Source organism: Kogia breviceps, chromosome 4 (assembly GCF_026419965.1).
Source record: "Kogia breviceps isolate mKogBre1 chromosome 4, mKogBre1 haplotype 1, whole genome shotgun sequence".
Classification (NCBI taxonomy): Eukaryota; Metazoa; Chordata; class Mammalia; order Artiodactyla; family Physeteridae; genus Kogia; species Kogia breviceps.
This window is the reverse complement of record NC_081313.1, coordinates 17,175,852-17,185,880: the sequence shown is the minus strand read 5'-3', so window position 1 is coordinate 17,185,880 and position 10,029 is coordinate 17,175,852. Positions and strand designations below refer to the sequence as shown.

Here is a 10,029-nt window from a genome sequence, read left to right as displayed (position 1 = left end):
CTACCACAATGTTCACTGCAGCACTATTTACAATAGCCAGGACATGGAAGCAACCTAAGTGTCCATCGACAGATGAATGGATAAACAAGATATGGCACATATATATTACTCAGCCATAAAAAGAAATGAAATTGAGTTAATTGTAGTGAGGTGGATGGACCTAGAGACTGTCATAAAGAGTGAAGTAAGTCAGAAAGAGAAAACAAATACCATATGCTAACACATATATATGGAATCTTAAAAAAAAAAAAAAAAAAATGGTTCTGATGCACCTAAAGGCCGGACAGGAATAAAGATGCAGATGTAGGTGATGGACCTGAGGACATGGGGAGGGGTAAGGGTAAGCTGGGACGAAGTGAGAGAACAGCACTGACATATACACACTACTAAATGTAAAACAGATAGCTAGTGGGAAGCAGCTGCATAACACAGGGAGATCAGCTCTGTGCTTTGTGACCCTCCCTTTCCCACCCCTCTTAGAGGGGTGGGATATTGAGGGTGGGAGGGAGGCACAAGAGAGAGGGGAAATGGGGATATATACGTATACATATACCTGATTCACTTTGTTATACAGCAGAAACTAACACACAACATTGTAAAGCAATTATACTCCAATAAAGATGTTAAAAAAAAAAAAAGAGTAAATGGGTTCCACAGAAGAATGGATTTGTGAAATAGCATCTGACAACCACTCTCTTAGTGACAGTTGACAACTGAACTGTGAATATTCTGCTAACAGCCATTGGAGGAAGCTCAGAAGATTGATGTTAACTGCTTGTAACCCATGGAAAAGAACAGGTGAATGTCAGCATAAAAAAATTATGGTAAAATGGATTCTAAGTTGCTAATGATTTCAGAAGTTATTCTGATGGTGCAAGTCAGTAAGTAGGTTCTGAACTCCACCAAAAAGGTGACTTACCTTCAGAATTACAAAAGGTTTTTGACAAAAGAAATGGTGGATGTTAGTTGAAGATTAAAAAAAAAAAAAAAAAAAAAATGAACTATGTATGTCAGTGAAGACTGTATTCCAGCCCTTCTCAGGGCAGGATTACAGACTGGGAAGTGCTACACCCAAATTTTTTTCTAAAGCAAAGAGTATTGAGGATGAGAAGAAAGACACTCTGCTTGTTGTCTAATAATCTGGAACATTTCACTAAAATACAGATCTGATTAGCCAAATGGAAAAAGATCTTCCAGAAATTTTATACTTCCTGTAGGCATTAATAGCTATTCATTTTCCTCTAAACACTGCTTGAGCTGCATGTCACAGGTTTTGGGTAAGCCACATCAAACACCTCATCAGAAAATACCAAGGGTCTCAAAGAAGTCCTCCCTTTCCCTGGCAGTGCCACTTCCTTTTCTCAAATTGCTAGATAAAACAGTCACACTGGAAGAAGCAGATTTGTACAATGTTGCAATCATTGAGAGACTCCAAAAAAGAGCTGAACATTTTAGAGAACTTTCATAGCATTAATTGTTAATGGACTAAGTGGGAAATTTGGAGAGGAATAATGATTGTAAGTAAACATGCAGACCAAAATGCATTAAGGAAAAGTCATATTCACTGGACCTTTGATCCAGGTCCTATTTTCCTGTCCTCTGATGAGAGTTCTAAACATAAGTACAAGTTAGCAAAGTAAACTATGACTGGAGCTATGTTCCTGAAATTCAATGCATTTTTCCACATTTTCAAATATCAATTAATCAACATAAGGTACATTTTAGTAGCTATGTGATTAATAATTTTAACATCATATAAATTAGCAAATATGTTTGTATTATGATTCATTTAAAGGCGTATGTATCCATTACTTTCCCAAACAGCAGCGATTTTTTTAAATGTTAGCTCTCTCAGATTTAAAAAGAGCAGTGAATTTTTTTAAAAAATGTGCATTGCAAGTTAAAAGCATCAATGTCATTATTTTATAACTGAGATAAAATCAAAAGACTACAAGACTCTGTTTCCACCTTAACTATGACTAAACTTCACAGTGTATTCAGTTTTCATTCTGTAACATCAAAATATACTCAAATATTAATTTGGCAACTGTATCTAGGATGTATATATTTTTAAGAATAAAATTTTGTAGCTTATTAAAATGTCAAAAATAATAAAAGAACATAAGTGTATTCGTTTATTATATAAAATGCCCTGCACTGGATGACTTAAACCATAGCAATTTATATTCTCACGATTCTGGAGACTGGAAGTTCAAGATGAAGGTGCAAGCAAGGGGGATGGTTCCTCCCATGGCCTTTCTCCTTGGCTTGTACATGGCCATCTCTTTGCTGTGCCTTCATATGGCCTTTACCCTGGGTGTGTACATCCCTGGAATCTCCTCCTTTTATTATAAGAACACTGATCATCATAGATTAAACTCACACCCTTATGACATCATTGAACCCTAATTACTACTTTAAAGGCTTTACATCAAAATACAATCATACTGGGGATTAGGGCTTAAACATATGAGTTTTGGGGGGACACAATTCAGGTTACAGTAGAGGTTTTACAGCATATATATAGAGGTAAAATAAACAACAACAAAAGTTGTAAGGTAATTTTGAAACATATGATAGATAAACTTTTATGAAACATTAAAATAGTTTAAACAGAATGTTCAAAGTTAAAGATCAATATTGCATTTTTAATGCAAAACACAAACATATACACACACGTATACATGACAATAACAACAAAGATGTAACAAAAGATAAAATAAAAATTTTTTAAAAATATTTGATTCACTCACAATTTAAGGAGAGAACGATAGAGGAACAAGGATGAGACAATCAAAATCATATAGCAGTATATTAGACTCAAATGCACACATATGAATAATTTACATTACATGTAAATAGACTAAGCACTTCAATTAACAGGGAGGCATTATAAGACTGGATAAAAATAGCGAGATTCAACCATATGCCACTTATAAGCAACTTGCTGTAAATATAAAAACACAAACAAGTTGAAAATGAGAGAACGAACCTATATTTATTATTCATCCATTATGCATGAGAAAGGGACATATATCTACCATGCATTCATTAATCATAAGAACGCCATTGTTGATGTTCTTAAATGAGGAAAAATTTAATTCCAGGATATAAGGTAGGGCCATAAGCTTAAAAGGGTCAGTTAATTAAGAAGATATAATCCTAAATGTGAATGCATCCTATAACAAAGCTCCCAGTACAAAAAGAAGTTAGAGAAAGAACAAATACTAAAGAAGGAGAAAAATAAATACCAGTAAAAATCAATGAAATAGAAAACAAACAAAAAAGAGAAAATCAGTAAATGAGAGAACCACTAAAGTGAGAAGTTGTTTCTTCAGAAATATCTATAAAATTCATGAACCCCTAGCAAAGTAACGAAGAAAAAAGGAAACAAAAAAAGAAAACAGATTACTAATGTCAAGAATTAAAGCAAAACCACCTACTACATATCTCATAGATGTTAAAATAAAAAGTGGTATGTTGAAGAATTCTATGCCGATAAATTTGAAATCCAAAAGGAAAAAAAAAGTACTCTAAAAGACACACATAACCAACACCTATTCAAGAAGAGTGGATAACCTAAATATTCATATGTCTATGTGAATATTTAGTTCATAAATATCTTCCCACAATATAGCACCAAGTCTAGATTGCTCCACTGATGAATTAAATCAAGCATTTAAAGAAGAAAGAATAGCAATTTTTGTAAGGTTTTTCATAAAGTAGAGAAAGAGTAAAGGCTTCCCAACTCATTTGGTGAGGCCACTACAACCCTGATAGTAAAACCAGACAATGGTATTGCCAAAAAAATTGCAGAATAGTATGTTTTATGAAAACAGATGCCAAAGTCATTTAAGTACTAGTGAATTGAATCCATCATTCTAGGAAAAGGAAAACACAGTATTATCATATGAGGTGTATAACAAGGATGAAAGAATAGATTATCATTCAAAAATTACTGTGTTTCATACTATCATCAGATTGAGTGAAAATTATTTACTTCAATAGAGGCAAGGAAAGTACTGACAAGGTAAAATACACATTTTTCATTAAATATCTCAGCAAATTATGAATGGAAGGAGGTTTCCTCACCCTGATAAAGGACACCAATGAAAAGCTCACAGCTAATACTTTAATGTTAAGTTGGAAAATTAAAGTAAATCCACAGATCAGTTTAAGGAGAACTGACCTCTTACTGTTCAATCTCTCAATTTATAGGTCTGGTATATTTCTACAGTTTTTTAAATCTTCTTCAATTTATATCATCAAATATTTATAGCTTAGAGTCTATAAAATCTTGCACTGTTAAATTTGTACTTTGGTATTTGATAATTTTTGATGCTGTTTTAAATTTCAGTTTTAGTATTTCATTAATAAAATAAATACAATTTATTTTTTAACAGTAACTGTGTATCCTAAAACATTGCTATATCCACTTTTTATATTTTATTACTTTTCTTGTAAATTCTTCAGTTTTCCATGAATAGATGAATCTTCTCAGAATTCAGAGCTTTGTTTCTTCTTCCTAATAGCTATGCCTTTTATTTATTTTTTTATCTTAGTGAAGTGACTAATACATCTAGTATAAAATTAATAAAGTTGAAGTGAATTGATTAGGAAAGACTGTGAGGGAAATTTCTGGGGTAGTGAAAGTATCAGTATTCTGTGTCTTGATACGCATTCATGAAAACTGACTGAATAATACTTAATAGCTGAACATTTCACCTTACATAAGTTATACCTTTGATTTTTTAAGTCGGCAATATCAAAAGGCATAAGTGAATAGAACACAGAAATTTAATTTTTGAATATTCATTTGTATTTTTAAATTTGATACTATTTGCAAACTACATCATAGATCTATTTCTTTTAAATGTAATTCAACACTTACTGCTGTGGTCGATTGTATCACTGGTCCCAACTCTTCACTTCTCTGTATTCATGACCTTTGCCATGTAATCTTGTAGTGTTCTTACACTCTGATTCTATACTTGTTTATGTGCATTGCTTTGGCCAGTAGAGGAAGGTGGAAGTTACATGGTACTAGTTCTACGCCTGGGCCTCAAGAGGATCTGTGTTTGCACTTGTTGTAGTTCTTCTTTGTATTCCCATCAGAACTTGTATGTGCTACCCTCTTGGAGGATGAGGAGCTTGTAGAGCAGATCTGATCCTCTTAAGCCACTGCTGTCAAGACCAGCCTAGATTTGCTGAGAACCAGCCAGCCCCCCAAAATATCCATGAGTGGTTCATGATCATGTGAATCACCTAGGTGCCCTCAACTGAATCCAAATATCATAAAAGCAAATGCTGATTATTTTTGGTGGTTGGTATGCATATTATCATGTCATTAAATAAGTGAAACACTGGTAATTTATTTTCTTGATTACAAGTAGCTCTTCTTTCCCTACATATTGGTTTTCAGAATATTAATGTAAAATATATTTGAACTATATGGCTATTCATGCTGCTAACATCTTACACACCTAGCAACTAAAGAACAGAAAAAAAAATATTCTTAAAAAAATTAGACGCGATGAAGAGCGGCCCCTGCTTGCTGCAACTAGAGAAAGCCCTCGCACAGAAACGAAGACCCAACACAGCCAAAAATAAATATAAAATCAATAAATTTTAAAAAATAAAAAATTAGGAAAGTGCATAAATATAAACATTAAACATTTAGGACTTGCAACAAAACATTAAGAGGCTGAGAAATAATGTTTTACAGTTTCATTTGGTTTTATATCTCTATTTTCTATTAATATTACAACTAAACAGTATATGATTTGGATTTTTATTCCATTCAGCTAAATAAAATTCCTAATTCTAGAATAACATAATTGAAATGTGTTGCTCTGAGTATCAGACAAGCTCAGCAGAAACTGAATCCTTTGCCTGGCTATTGTAGAAAAAGACTTATCTATGAATTTGGCACTGGCCTCAAGAGTAGAAAAGCACAGGTTTACTAAATGCAAGACAATCCCTGGTTCGGGTAAGGACAGGAAGGGAAACAGAGAAAAATATATTTAAAGATCTATTAACTAGAGCAGCAGTCCTCAACATTTTTGGCACCAGGGACTGGTTTCCTGGAAGACAGTTTTTCCACAGATCGGGGGGAGGGGGCGAGGATGGTCAGGCAGTAATGCGAGCGAGGGTGAGCGGCAGATGAAGCTTCACTTACTTGTCTACCACTCACCTCCTGCTGTGTGGCCTGGTTTCTAACAGGTCACGGACTGGTACTGGTCCATGGCCTGGAGGTTGGGGACCCCTGAACTAGAGGATTCTAGGACGTCTTGTAAGACCATTTTTTAAGTCACTAAAAAACTATTTGTGATTCAATGTTAATTGTGATATACATCTAAACATTAAATTGAAACCCCCAAATCACCTGGCATAAATAATAGTGTTTAAATTTCCAACAGTGCTGAGTAAGGAAAAAATGCTTTAAAATCTTATATTTAAATATAGTATCTATTTTATTAAGAAACCTTGCACCATAATTGGCAATAAAGTCAAAAATTTTACAATAATTTTATCAATCTATCGGCAAATTCTACCTTTTTCAGGAAAGTTTACATATCTGTGTTCCATTTCATTTCATAGACTTGCTTGTCATTTGTTTATTCAACAAACTGTTGAGCATCTGTTACATATGTGGCACCAATGCTATGTATGAGCTGTCAATTAAAAATATAAATGGTTCCTGAATTAATCATGATTAAAATCTGTTTTCAAAAGGTGAGTGTATTTTGGGAGGAGTTATAATAATGTTACATACCTTTCAAGTACAATAACATTAATATGTAAAAATACTATTAATCCTCCCCAGAAACTCTATTCAAATGTCTAAGAATCTAATGAATCTACTATCTTAAATTGAGAAATTGGTTTTCTCTGTTAGTGGTCTATTATATATTTAATATATTTTCACTGTATCATAAAAAAATAATGTATACTAATAATTCCTACTGAACTAGAATTCTTCCAAATGGATTAATATATTTGAATACGTGAAAACGGCAAAATATTTTCTCTCATAGGGATTTACTATTACTAATAATATGTATACGTACACAAGTGATATTGGCTGTGTTCCATGAAAACTCTTAAAAACACAGTCCATAGGCATGGCATATTTGGCCAGTAGGCTGAAATTTGTGGGCCACTGATCTAGAGTATATTACATCCAATTTTTTAAACACAGTTCTTACATACTAATACTTTTATATAATCCAATTAAAGTGAAGTACTGAAGAAATGAAATTAAAAATATTAAATACAAACAGGTTTTTATTTTTAGGATCATCAGAAAACTCTCTCAATTAGATATTAACATATAGAAATGCTCACTTTCAATCTCATGCTATCTAGGCAGAGCAGTGACAGTTATTGGACCAGCATGATCTGTGGGCCACATTTGAGAACCTCTGCTCAGAGCAAAAGGCACTTGCCTTGCATCTCTCTAGATGAAGTCCATTGCTCCTAGACAACACTGGACGAGTACTCTTCACATTCTGGCTTGTTAGTTTTTTGTTTTTTTCACATATATTTTTTAATGAAATACACTTACAAACATATGTTCAGCTCATTTAAAGGTAGTGAGTGTTCTTTGATATACTGATATACAAAGTTATTAAAAAACATCTTTGACCAGAAATTGTAGTTTATCTCTGTCATTCATGTATTTACCATAAGCTATACTTTCTTTGTTTTTAAGCTTAGATTGATACCACCATTCCTCTTGGCTATCTCTAAACATGTTTTCACTACTTTATACCTATTGTTTAGCTTTTTCCCCAGCACATGGTGGAAACACAAAAGCAACTACTGAACATAATTGTTAATCAATTGGAAATTACATTTTTTTCTTAAAAGTATATTAATCTTATAGGTGAATATATATTTTTTGAAAATCTAAGTATAAAGAATAAAACATTAAGATTTCACCTGATATTCCTTTCTATCTCTGTGTAATTATATTTGACCTTTGTGCTTACCATTACTGAGTTGGTTGATTGGCTAACTTCTATGATTTTCTTCCTTTTGACCTTCAAAAACGAGACAGCCAGATTAGTGATAGCTGGAAAGATGCAATCTCTGCAATTATTTTTTAAAATCAACTAATGAGCAATATTTAATTTATTTGTATGGTAGTATCTGGTTCCTTGTCTGAATTGAGTAATTATAAAATATGCTTTCTTCTAGGCAGAATTAATGGAAATTACTTATATGGGTAGAATGAGAAAAATGCACTAAAAGGGAAAGAAAAGTACAAAATCAATTTATCTGAAAGAATAAAGACTATATTTAAATTTAACCTCATTTTCCATTATATACATCTTTAATTATGAAATATTTAAATATGAAATTTATAATTATGAAGACAAATTGTTTTAAATAATAATTAGAGGCAAGAGTTTTGCTGAAGAGCTTTAAGGTCAGTAAAATGACCATAGAAAGGTAATCAGTGAGGTGTATAGGGGTTAAAAAAAAGAAGAGTATACAATTACAAGAGACTGAGGTTATAAAAGTTTTAGTAAGCATATTATAGAAAAAAATTGAGCAATTTATATTAAATAAAATTAAAGTAAAATATTTTATATAATTAAATTTAAAAGAGAATTACTGATGTGAACTCATTCTATTAAAAAATAAATTATTTTTGGCTTTGTAAATAACCTCAGTGGCCTAGAGATTGGGCCAGCCTACCAAGTGCCAGTACTGTGGAATGATAATAAATGCATTCTAGTACCCATATTTTCACCAGTAATACTATTTCTCATTAACAATATCTAAACCTCCTTTGAGAGTGCTGCTTCCATGAACCGGGATGCAGAAAACTCACTTACTTTCCTTAGTATTTTTATAGGGAATATCACTAAAAAGTCAAGTATTGAAAATTCTATTATCTACTCAATGAAGACATGAAGAAATTAAGTCAAGAAAAGGAGCTCATAATTTAAATAAAATATATATTATGAAATTAAACTTCTAAAATTTCTATCTTGTACCTAATATTCTGTGAGTTTCTTCAACTTCTGTTTGTGAATATGCGTGCAGATAATGAACTAAGCATATATCCCAAAAAGGCAATCGTATAATTTACTGAGTTGTAAAAAAAAAAAAAACACAATACTAATATATTTTGAATAACTTGTTCTTTTATGATTACATGCTCTTTTATGATTAACAAACAATATTATTATTAAAATCTAATCATATAATTAATCAAGATTTAGAAAACTACCTTTGAATCGGAGTCACAGAACCATTCTTGATTAACATTTCAATAGTTTACTGCAATTTCATATTCATATTTATTACCTTTCATAGATGTAACACTTGGCTAGGGGATTTGGAGAATTTTAATGTACAAAATACTATTTTATGGTGACAAGAGACTGACGATATAATAAAGAAGAGAATATAATATAATGTTGAACTTTTTTCTAAGGAGATTTTTTTTCTACATAGAAAATCTTCATGCAGAGACTGCCACCAAACTGGCCTTAACAACACGGGAAACGATACAGGAAATGATGGTGAACTTAGTTCCTGCTATCAGGAAGCTTATAGAAGCTCTGCTATTCCTGCCCCCTTTTCTCAACCCTATAATGGCAAGTATAAATGTTCCATTACATCGCTTTCAAAAAAAGAAGGGGGAAACCAAGGATGAGACTTGAACTAGAAAGGAAAAGAGAAGGAAGAGCATGAGCTCTTCCTGGTTAGATAACATTGTTAGAAATATTTCCATGAAAAAGAATTTCTCTTGTAGAGGCATGAAAGAAAGACTGGAACACTGGATATCAAAGAAAATTAATGAAAGATACTTGTGATTTGGTGGTAGCCATACACTAAGTAATAATAAGCCTGAAAGCAAATAAGTAAATTTTAAAATAAATTAATAAAACTTTCAAAGTGTCAATTATCTTCAATATTCAAGAAAAAATATTATTTTTTTTAGAAAAGCACAAAAGAGGAAATAAAAGACTTGAGGTTAAGAAATGCATTCTCCAATTAGAAAAGAATCTC

General features: G+C 32.1%; 1 pseudogene; it reads left to right on the top strand.

Moving 5' to 3' along the window:
• Window positions 1-644: 644 nt before the first annotated feature.
• On the top strand, window positions 645-1,468 carry LOC131754956 (UBX domain-containing protein 2A pseudogene; annotated as a pseudogene).
• Window positions 1,469-10,029: the final 8,561 nt, after the last annotated feature.